General features: G+C 47.2%; 23 non-coding genes and 3 pseudogenes across 23 annotated transcripts in view; all 26 read left to right on the plus strand.

Moving 5' to 3' along the window:
• Nucleotides 1–104, plus strand: part of LOC146267007 (5S ribosomal RNA) — a 119-nt gene extending 15 nt beyond the window's left edge. Inside the window, exon 1 of the ribosomal RNA XR_014727193.1 lies at nucleotides 1–104. This exon is cut by the window's left edge and continues 15 nt beyond it. This is a non-coding gene — a ribosomal RNA (5S ribosomal RNA).
• A 172-nt stretch (nucleotides 105–276) lies between these two features.
• Nucleotides 277–395, plus strand: LOC146267008 (5S ribosomal RNA). Its single transcript, XR_014727195.1, has one exon. It is a non-coding gene; the product is annotated as a 5S ribosomal RNA (ribosomal RNA).
• Nucleotides 396–589: 194 nt separating this feature from the next.
• Nucleotides 590–708, plus strand: LOC146267009 (5S ribosomal RNA). Its single transcript, XR_014727196.1, has one exon. It is a non-coding gene; the product is annotated as a 5S ribosomal RNA (ribosomal RNA).
• Nucleotides 709–878: 170 nt separating this feature from the next.
• Nucleotides 879–997, plus strand: LOC146267010 (5S ribosomal RNA). The gene has a single exon (XR_014727197.1). It is a non-coding gene; the product is annotated as a 5S ribosomal RNA (ribosomal RNA).
• A 172-nt stretch (nucleotides 998–1,169) lies between these two features.
• Nucleotides 1,170–1,288, plus strand: LOC146267011 (5S ribosomal RNA). Its single transcript, XR_014728287.1, has one exon. It is a non-coding gene; the product is annotated as a 5S ribosomal RNA (ribosomal RNA).
• A 192-nt stretch (nucleotides 1,289–1,480) lies between these two features.
• LOC146267012 (5S ribosomal RNA) lies at nucleotides 1,481–1,599 on the plus strand. The gene has a single exon (XR_014729234.1). It is a non-coding gene; the product is annotated as a 5S ribosomal RNA (ribosomal RNA).
• A 190-nt stretch (nucleotides 1,600–1,789) lies between these two features.
• On the plus strand, nucleotides 1,790–1,919 carry LOC146267013 (5S ribosomal RNA; annotated as a pseudogene).
• A 168-nt stretch (nucleotides 1,920–2,087) lies between these two features.
• Nucleotides 2,088–2,206, plus strand: LOC146267014 (5S ribosomal RNA). Its single transcript, XR_014727198.1, has one exon. It is a non-coding gene; the product is annotated as a 5S ribosomal RNA (ribosomal RNA).
• A 170-nt stretch (nucleotides 2,207–2,376) lies between these two features.
• LOC146267015 (5S ribosomal RNA) lies at nucleotides 2,377–2,495 on the plus strand. Its single transcript, XR_014727199.1, has one exon. It is a non-coding gene; the product is annotated as a 5S ribosomal RNA (ribosomal RNA).
• Nucleotides 2,496–2,671: 176 nt separating this feature from the next.
• Nucleotides 2,672–2,790, plus strand: LOC146267016 (5S ribosomal RNA). The gene has a single exon (XR_014728288.1). It is a non-coding gene; the product is annotated as a 5S ribosomal RNA (ribosomal RNA).
• A 172-nt stretch (nucleotides 2,791–2,962) lies between these two features.
• LOC146267017 (5S ribosomal RNA) lies at nucleotides 2,963–3,081 on the plus strand. Its single transcript, XR_014727200.1, has one exon. It is a non-coding gene; the product is annotated as a 5S ribosomal RNA (ribosomal RNA).
• Nucleotides 3,082–3,263: 182 nt separating this feature from the next.
• LOC146267018 (5S ribosomal RNA) lies at nucleotides 3,264–3,382 on the plus strand. The gene has a single exon (XR_014727201.1). It is a non-coding gene; the product is annotated as a 5S ribosomal RNA (ribosomal RNA).
• A 184-nt stretch (nucleotides 3,383–3,566) lies between these two features.
• On the plus strand, nucleotides 3,567–3,685 carry LOC146267019 (5S ribosomal RNA). Its single transcript, XR_014727202.1, has one exon. It is a non-coding gene; the product is annotated as a 5S ribosomal RNA (ribosomal RNA).
• A 172-nt stretch (nucleotides 3,686–3,857) lies between these two features.
• Nucleotides 3,858–3,976, plus strand: LOC146267020 (5S ribosomal RNA). Its single transcript, XR_014728289.1, has one exon. It is a non-coding gene; the product is annotated as a 5S ribosomal RNA (ribosomal RNA).
• Nucleotides 3,977–4,148: 172 nt separating this feature from the next.
• Nucleotides 4,149–4,267, plus strand: LOC146267021 (5S ribosomal RNA). The gene has a single exon (XR_014727203.1). It is a non-coding gene; the product is annotated as a 5S ribosomal RNA (ribosomal RNA).
• Nucleotides 4,268–4,461: 194 nt separating this feature from the next.
• On the plus strand, nucleotides 4,462–4,580 carry LOC146267022 (5S ribosomal RNA). The gene has a single exon (XR_014729235.1). It is a non-coding gene; the product is annotated as a 5S ribosomal RNA (ribosomal RNA).
• Nucleotides 4,581–4,768: 188 nt separating this feature from the next.
• LOC146267023 (5S ribosomal RNA) lies at nucleotides 4,769–4,898 on the plus strand (annotated as a pseudogene).
• Nucleotides 4,899–5,066: 168 nt separating this feature from the next.
• Nucleotides 5,067–5,185, plus strand: LOC146267024 (5S ribosomal RNA). Its single transcript, XR_014727204.1, has one exon. It is a non-coding gene; the product is annotated as a 5S ribosomal RNA (ribosomal RNA).
• Nucleotides 5,186–5,359: 174 nt separating this feature from the next.
• Nucleotides 5,360–5,478, plus strand: LOC146267025 (5S ribosomal RNA). The gene has a single exon (XR_014727206.1). It is a non-coding gene; the product is annotated as a 5S ribosomal RNA (ribosomal RNA).
• A 182-nt stretch (nucleotides 5,479–5,660) lies between these two features.
• LOC146267026 (5S ribosomal RNA) lies at nucleotides 5,661–5,779 on the plus strand. Its single transcript, XR_014724943.1, has one exon. It is a non-coding gene; the product is annotated as a 5S ribosomal RNA (ribosomal RNA).
• Nucleotides 5,780–5,957: 178 nt separating this feature from the next.
• Nucleotides 5,958–6,076, plus strand: LOC146267027 (5S ribosomal RNA). The gene has a single exon (XR_014729121.1). It is a non-coding gene; the product is annotated as a 5S ribosomal RNA (ribosomal RNA).
• Nucleotides 6,077–6,254: 178 nt separating this feature from the next.
• Nucleotides 6,255–6,373, plus strand: LOC146267028 (5S ribosomal RNA). Its single transcript, XR_014727207.1, has one exon. It is a non-coding gene; the product is annotated as a 5S ribosomal RNA (ribosomal RNA).
• A 178-nt stretch (nucleotides 6,374–6,551) lies between these two features.
• LOC146267029 (5S ribosomal RNA) lies at nucleotides 6,552–6,670 on the plus strand. Its single transcript, XR_014729122.1, has one exon. It is a non-coding gene; the product is annotated as a 5S ribosomal RNA (ribosomal RNA).
• Nucleotides 6,671–6,856: 186 nt separating this feature from the next.
• LOC146267030 (5S ribosomal RNA) lies at nucleotides 6,857–6,975 on the plus strand. Its single transcript, XR_014729236.1, has one exon. It is a non-coding gene; the product is annotated as a 5S ribosomal RNA (ribosomal RNA).
• Nucleotides 6,976–7,173: 198 nt separating this feature from the next.
• LOC146267031 (5S ribosomal RNA) lies at nucleotides 7,174–7,303 on the plus strand (annotated as a pseudogene).
• Nucleotides 7,304–7,471: 168 nt separating this feature from the next.
• The window catches only part of LOC146267032 (5S ribosomal RNA), a 119-nt gene continuing 90 nt past the window's right edge, over nucleotides 7,472–7,500 (plus strand). The window contains exon 1 of the ribosomal RNA XR_014727208.1: nucleotides 7,472–7,500. This exon is cut by the window's right edge and continues 90 nt beyond it. This is a non-coding gene — a ribosomal RNA (5S ribosomal RNA).

A 7,500-nucleotide genomic window follows, 5' to 3' on the forward strand; every position in this document is an offset into this window, starting at 1 on the left:
AGCCTGGCAACGCCCGATCTCGTCTGATCTCGGAAGCTAAGCAGGGTCGGGCCTGGTTAGTACTTGGATGGGAGACCGCCTGGGAATACCAGGTGCTGTATGCTCTTTTGCTCATTCACTTAGAAACTGAAATCTTGCAATATGCACAAGTAGTCCTTCATGAAAGGGGCTGGAAGCTGTTTTCATTTTGACACGAGAGAGAGAGAGAGAGACCACCTTGCATTGTCAATTGCTAAATCTGTATATGGATAAGTAGCCTATGGTTGTCAACTTATTTCGTACGGCCATACCAGCCTGGCAACGCCCGATCTCGTCTGATCTCGGAAGCTAAGCAGGGTCGGGCCTGGTTAGTACTTGGATGGGAGACCGCCTGGGAATACCAGGTGCTGTATGCTCTTTTGCTCATTCACTTAGAAACTGACATCTTGCAATATGCACAAGTAGTCCTTCATGAAAGGGGCTGGAAGCTGTTTTCATTTTGACACGAGAGAGAGAGAGAGAGAGAGAGAGAGAGAGAGAGAGAGACTACCTTGCATTGTCAATTGCTAAATCTGTATATGGATAAGTAGCCTATGGTTGTCAACTTATTTCGTACGGCCATACCAGCCTGGCAACGCCCGATCTCGTCTGATCTCGGAAGCTAAGCAGGGTCGGGCCTGGTTAGTACTTGGATGGGAGACCGCCTGGGAATACCAGGTGCTGTATGCTCTTTTGCTCATTCACTTAGAAACTGACATCTTGCAATATGCACAAGTAGTCCTTCATGAAAGGGGCTGGAAGCTGTTTTCATTTTGACACGAGAGAGAGAGAGAGACTACCTTGCATTGTCAATTGCTAAATCTGTATATGGATAAGTAGCCTATGGTTGTCAACTTATTTCGTACGGCCATACCAGCCTGGCAACGCCCGATCTCGTCTGATCTCGGAAGCTAAGCAGGGTCGGGCCTGGTTAGTACTTGGATGGGAGACCGCCTGGGAATACCAGGTGCTGTATGCTCTTTTGCTCATTCACTTAGAAACTGAAATCTTGCAATATGCACAAGTAGTCCTTCATGAAAGGGGCTGGAAGCTGTTTTCATTTTGACACGAGAGAGAGAGAGAGAGACCACCTTGCATTGTCAATTGCTAAATCTGTATATGGATAAGTAGCCTATGGTTGTCAACTTATTTTGTACGGCCATACCAGCCTGGCAACGCCCGATCTCGTCTGATCTCGGAAGCTAAGCAGGGTCGGGCCTGGTTAGTACTTGGATGGGAGACCGCCTGGGAATACCAGGTGCTGTATGCTCTTTTGCTCATTCACTTAGAAACTGAAATCTTGCAATATGCACAAGTAGTCCTTCATGAAAGGGGCTGGAAGCTGTTTTCATTTTGACACGAGAGAGAGAGAGAGAGAGAGAGAGAGAGAGAGAGAGACTACCTTGCATTGTCAATTGCTAAATCTGTATATGGATAAGTAGCCTATGGTTGTCAACTTATTTCGTACGGCCATACCAGCCTGGCAACGCCCGATCTCGTCTGATCTCGGAAGCTAAGCAGGGTCGGGCCTGGTTAGTAATTGGATGGGAGACCGCCTGGGAATACCAGGTGCTGTATGCTCTTTTGCTCATTCACTTAGAAACTGACATCTTGCAATATGCACAAGTAGTCCTTCATGAAAGGGGCTGGAAGCTGTTTTCATTTTGACACGAGAGAGAGAGAGAGAGAGAGAGAGAGAGAGAGAGACTACCTTGCATTGTCAATTGCTAAATCTGTATATGGATAAGTAGCCTATGGTTGTCAACTTATTTCGTACGGCCATACTAGCCTGGCAACGCCCGATCTCGTCTGATCTCGGAAGCTAAGCAGGGTCGGGCCAGGGTCGGGCCTGGTTAGTACTTGGATGGGAGACCGCCTGGGAATACCAGGTGCTGTATGCTCTTTTGCTCATTCACTTAGAAACTGAAATCTTGCAATATGCACAAGTAGTCCTTCATGAAAGGGGCTGGAAGCTGTTTTCATTTTGACACGAGAGAGAGAGAGACCACCTTGCATTGTCAATTGCTAAATCTGTATATGGATAAGTAGCCTATGGTTGTCAACTTATTTCGTACGGCCATACCAGCCTGGCAACGCCCGATCTCGTCTGATCTCGGAAGCTAAGCAGGGTCGGGCCTGGTTAGTACTTGGATGGGAGACCGCCTGGGAATACCAGGTGCTGTATGCTCTTTTGCTCATTCACTTAGAAACTGACATCTTGCAATATGCACAAGTAGTCCTTCATGAAAGGGGCTGGAAGCTGTTTTCATTTTGACACGAGAGAGAGAGAGAGACTACCTTGCATTGTCAATTGCTAAATCTGTATATGGATAAGTAGCCTATGGTTGTCAACTTATTTCGTACGGCCATACCAGCCTGGCAACGCCCGATCTCGTCTGATCTCGGAAGCTAAGCAGGGTCGGGCCTGGTTAGTACTTGGATGGGAGACCGCCTGGGAATACCAGGTGCTGTATGCTCTTTTGCTCATTCACTTAGAAACTGACATCTTGCAATATGCACAAGTAGTCCTTCATGAAAGGGGCTGGAAGCTGTTTTCATTTTGACACGAGAGAGAGAGAGAGAGAGAGACTACCTTGCATTGTCAATTGCTAAATCTGTATATGGATAAGTAGCCTATGGTTGTCAACGTATTTTGTACGGCCATACCAGCCTGGCAACGCCCGATCTCGTCTGATCTCGGAAGCTAAGCAGGGTCGGGCCTGGTTAGTACTTGGATGGGAGACCGCCTGGGAATACCAGGTGCTGTATGCTCTTTTGCTCATTCACTTAGAAACTGAAATCTTGCAATATGCACAAGTAGTCCTTCATGAAAGGGGCTGGAAGCTGTTTTCATTTTGACACGAGAGAGAGAGAGAGAGACCACCTTGCATTGTCAATTGCTAAATCTGTATATGGATAAGTAGCCTATGGTTGTCAACTTATTTCGTACGGCCATACCAGCCTGGCAACGCCCGATCTCGTCTGATCTCGGAAGCTAAGCAGGGTCGGGCCTGGTTAGTACTTGGATGGGAGACCGCCTGGGAATACCAGGTGCTGTATGCTCTTTTGCTCATTCACTTAGAAACTGACATCTTGCAATATGCACAAGTAGTCCTTCATGAAAGGGGCTGGAAGCTGTTTTCATTTTGACACGAGAGAGAGAGAGAGAGAGAGAGAGAGACTACCTTGCATTGTCAATTGCTAAATCTGTATATGGATAAGTAGCCTATGGTTGTCAACTTATTTCGTACGGCCATACCAGCCTGGCAACGCCCGATCTCGTCTGATCTCGGAAGCTAAGCAGGGTCGGGCCTGGTTAGTACTTGGATGGGAGACCGCCTGGGAATACCAGGTGCTGTATGCTCTTTTGCTCATTCACTTAGAAACTGACATCTTGCAATATGCACAAGTAGTCCTTCATGAAAGGGGCTGGAAGCTGTTTTCATTTTGACACGAGAGAGAGAGAGAGAGAGAGAGAGAGAGACTACCTTGCATTGTCAATTGCTAAATCTGTATATGGATAAGTAGCCTATGGTTGTCAACTTATTTCGTACGGCCATACCAGCCTGGCAACGCCCGATCTCGTCTGATCTCGGAAGCTAAGCAGGGTCGGGCCTGGTTAGTACTTGGATGGGAGACCGCCTGGGAATACCAGGTGCTGTATGCTCTTTTGCTCATTCACTTAGAAACTGAAATCTTGCAATATGCACAAGTAGTCCTTCATGAAAGGGGCTGGAAGCTGTTTTCATTTTGACACGAGAGAGAGAGAGAGAGACCACCTTGCATTGTCAATTGCTAAATCTGTATATGGATAAGTAGCCTATGGTTGTCAACTTATTTTGTACGGCCATACCAGCCTGGCAACGCCCGATCTCGTCTGATCTCGGAAGCTAAGCAGGGTCGGGCCTGGTTAGTACTTGGATGGGAGACCGCCTGGGAATACCAGGTGCTGTATGCTCTTTTGCTCATTCACTTAGAAACTGAAATCTTGCAATATGCACAAGTAGTCCTTCATGAAAAGGGCTGGAAGCTGTTTTCATTTTGACACGAGAGAGAGAGAGAGAGACCACCTTGCATTGTCAATTGCTAAATCTGTATATGGATAAGTAGCCTATGGTTGTCAACTTATTTCGTACGGCCATACCAGCCTGGCAACGCCCGATCTCGTCTGATCTCGGAAGCTAAGCAGGGTCGGGCCTGGTTAGTACTTGGATGGGAGACCGCCTGGGAATACCAGGTGCTGTATGCTCTTTTGCTCATTCACTTAGAAACTGAAATCTTGCAATATGCACAAGTAGTCCTTCATGAAAGGGGCTGGAAGCTGTTTTCATTTTGACACGAGAGAGAGAGAGAGAGAGAGAGAGAGAGAGAGAGAGAGACTACCTTGCATTGTCAATTGCTAAATCTGTATATGGATAAGTAGCCTATGGTTGTCAACTTATTTCGTACGGCCATACCAGCCTGGCAACGCCCGATCTCGTCTGATCTCGGAAGCTAAGCAGGGTCGGGCCTGGTTAGTAATTGGATGGGAGACCGCCTGGGAATACCAGGTGCTGTATGCTCTTTTGCTCATTCACTTAGAAACTGACATCTTGCAATATGCACAAGTAGTCCTTCATGAAAGGGGCTGGAAGCTGTTTTCATTTTGACACGAGAGAGAGAGAGAGAGAGAGAGAGAGAGAGAGACTACTTTGCATTGTCAATTGCTAAATCTGTATATGGATAAGTAGCCTATGGTTGTCAACTTATTTTGTACGGCCATACCAGCCTGGCAACGCCCGATCTCGTCTGATCTCGGAAGCTAAGCAGGGTCGGGCCAGGGTCGGGCCTGGTTAGTACTTGGATGGGAGACCGCCTGGGAATACCAGGTGCTGTATGCTCTTTTGCTCATTCACTTAGAAACTGAAATCTTGCAATATGCACAAGTAGTCCTTCATGAAAGGGGCTGGAAGCTGTTTTCATTTTGACACGAGAGAGAGAGAGACCACCTTGCATTGTCAATTGCTAAATCTGTATATGGATAAGTAGCCTATGGTTGTCAACTTATTTCGTACGGCCATACCAGCCTGGCAACGCCCGATCTCGTCTGATCTCGGAAGCTAAGCAGGGTCGGGCCTGGTTAGTACTTGGATGGGAGACCGCCTGGGAATACCAGGTGCTGTATGCTCTTTTGCTCATTCACTTAGAAACTGACATCTTGCAATATGCACAAGTAGTCCTTCATGAAAGGGGCTGGAAGCTGTTTTCATTTTGACACGAGAGAGAGAGAGAGAGAGACTACCTTGCATTGTCAATTGCTAAATCTGTATATGGATAAGTAGCCTATGGTTGTCAACTTATTTCGTACGGCCATACCAGCCTGGCAACGCCCGATCTCGTCTGATCTCGGAAGCTAAGCAGGGTCGGGCCTGGTTAGTACTTGGATGGGAGACCGCCTGGGAATACCAGGTGCTGTATGCTCTTTTGCTCATTCACTTAGAAACTGACATCTTGCAATATGCACAAGTAGTCCTTCATGAAAGGGGCTGGAAGCTGTTTTCATTTTGACACGAGAGAGAGAGAGAGAGAGAGAGAGAGACCACCTTGCATTGTCAATTGCTAAATCTGTATATGGATAAGTAGCCTATGGTTGTCAACTTATTTCGTACGGCCATACCAGCCTGGCAACGCCCGATCTCGTCTGATCTCGGAAGCTAAGCAGGCTAGGGCCTGGTTAGTACTTGGATGGGAGACCGCCTGGGAATACCAGGTGCTGTATGCTCTTTTGCTCATTCACTTAGAAACTGAAATCTTGCAATATGCACAAGTAGTCCTTCATGAAAGGGGCTGGAAGCTGTTTTCATTTTGACACGAGAGAGAGAGAGAGAGAGAGAGACTACCTTGCATTGTCAATTGCTAAATCTGTATATGGATAAGAAGCCTATGGTTGTCAACTTATTTGGTACGGCCATACCAGCCTGGCAACGCCCGATCTCGTCTGATCTCGGAAGCTAAGCAGGGTCGGGCCTGGTTAGTACTTGGATGGGAGACCGCCTGGGAATACCAGGTGCTGTATGCTCTTTTGCTCATTCACTTAGAAACTGACATCTTGCAATATGCACAAGTAGTCCTTCATGAAAGGGGCTGGAAGCTGTTTTCATTTTGACACGAGAGAGAGAGAGAGAGAGAGAGACTACCTTGCATTGTCAATTGCTAAATCTGTATATGGATAAGTAGCCTATGGTTGTCAACTTATTTCGTACGGCCATACCAGCCTGGCAACGCCCGATCTCGTCTGATCTCGGAAGCTAAGCAGGGTCGGGCCTGGTTAGTACTTGGATGGGAGACCGCCTGGGAATACCAGGTGCTGTATGCTCTTTTGCTCATTCACTTAGAAACTGACATCTTGCAATATGCACAAGTAGTCCTTCATGAAAGGGGCTGGAAGCTGTTTTCATTTTGACACGAGAGAGAGAGAGAGAGAGAGAGACTACCTTGCATTGTCAATTGCTAAATCTGTATATGGATAAGTAGCCTATGGTTGTCAACTTATTTGGTACGGCCATACCAGCCTGGCAACGCCCGATCTCGTCTGATCTCGGAAGCTAAGCAGGGTCGGGCCTGGTTAGTACTTGGATGGGAGACCGCCTGGGAATACCAGGTGCTGTATGCTCTTTTGCTCATTCACTTAGAAACTGACATCTTGCAATATGCACAAGTAGTCCTTCATGAAAGGGGCTGGAAGCTGTTTTCATTTTGACACGAGAGAGAGAGAGAGAGAGAGAGAGAGAGAGACTACCTTGCATTGTCAATTGCTAAATCTGTATATGGATAAGTAGCCTATGGTTGTCAACTTATTTCGTACGGCCATACCAGCCTGGCAACGCCCGATCTCGTCTGATCTCGGAAGCTAAGCAGGGTCGGGCCTGGTTAGTAATTGGATGGGAGACCGCCTGGGAATACCAGGTGCTGTATGCTCTTTTGCTCATTCACTTAGAAACTGACATCTTGCAATATGCACAAGTAGTCCTTCATGAAAGGGGCTGGAAGCTGTTTTCATTTTGACACGAGAGAGAGAGAGAGAGAGAGAGAGAGAGAGAGAGAGAGAGAGACTACCTTGCATTGTCAATTGCTAAATCTGTATATGGATAAGTAGCCTATGGTTGTCAACTTATTTCGTACGGCCATACTAGCCTGGCAACGCCCGATCTCGTCTGATCTCGGAAGCTAAGCAGGGTCGGGCCAGGGTCGGGCCTGGTGAGTACTTGGATGGGAGACCGCCTGGGAATACCAGGTGCTGTATGCTCTTTTGCTCATTCACTTAGAAACTGAAATCTTGCAATATGCACAAGTAGTCCTTCATGAAAGGGGCTGGAAGCTGTTTTCATTTTGACACGAGAGAGAGAGAGACCACCTTGCATTGTCAATTGCTAAATCTGTATATGGATAAGTAGCCTATGGTTGTCAACTTATTTCGTACGGCCATACCAGCCTGGCAACGCC

This window comes from Hypomesus nipponensis, chromosome 12 (genome assembly GCF_054491055.1).
Source record: "Hypomesus nipponensis isolate SF chromosome 12, ASM5449105v1, whole genome shotgun sequence".
Taxonomy (NCBI): domain Eukaryota; kingdom Metazoa; phylum Chordata; class Actinopteri; order Osmeriformes; family Osmeridae; genus Hypomesus; species Hypomesus nipponensis.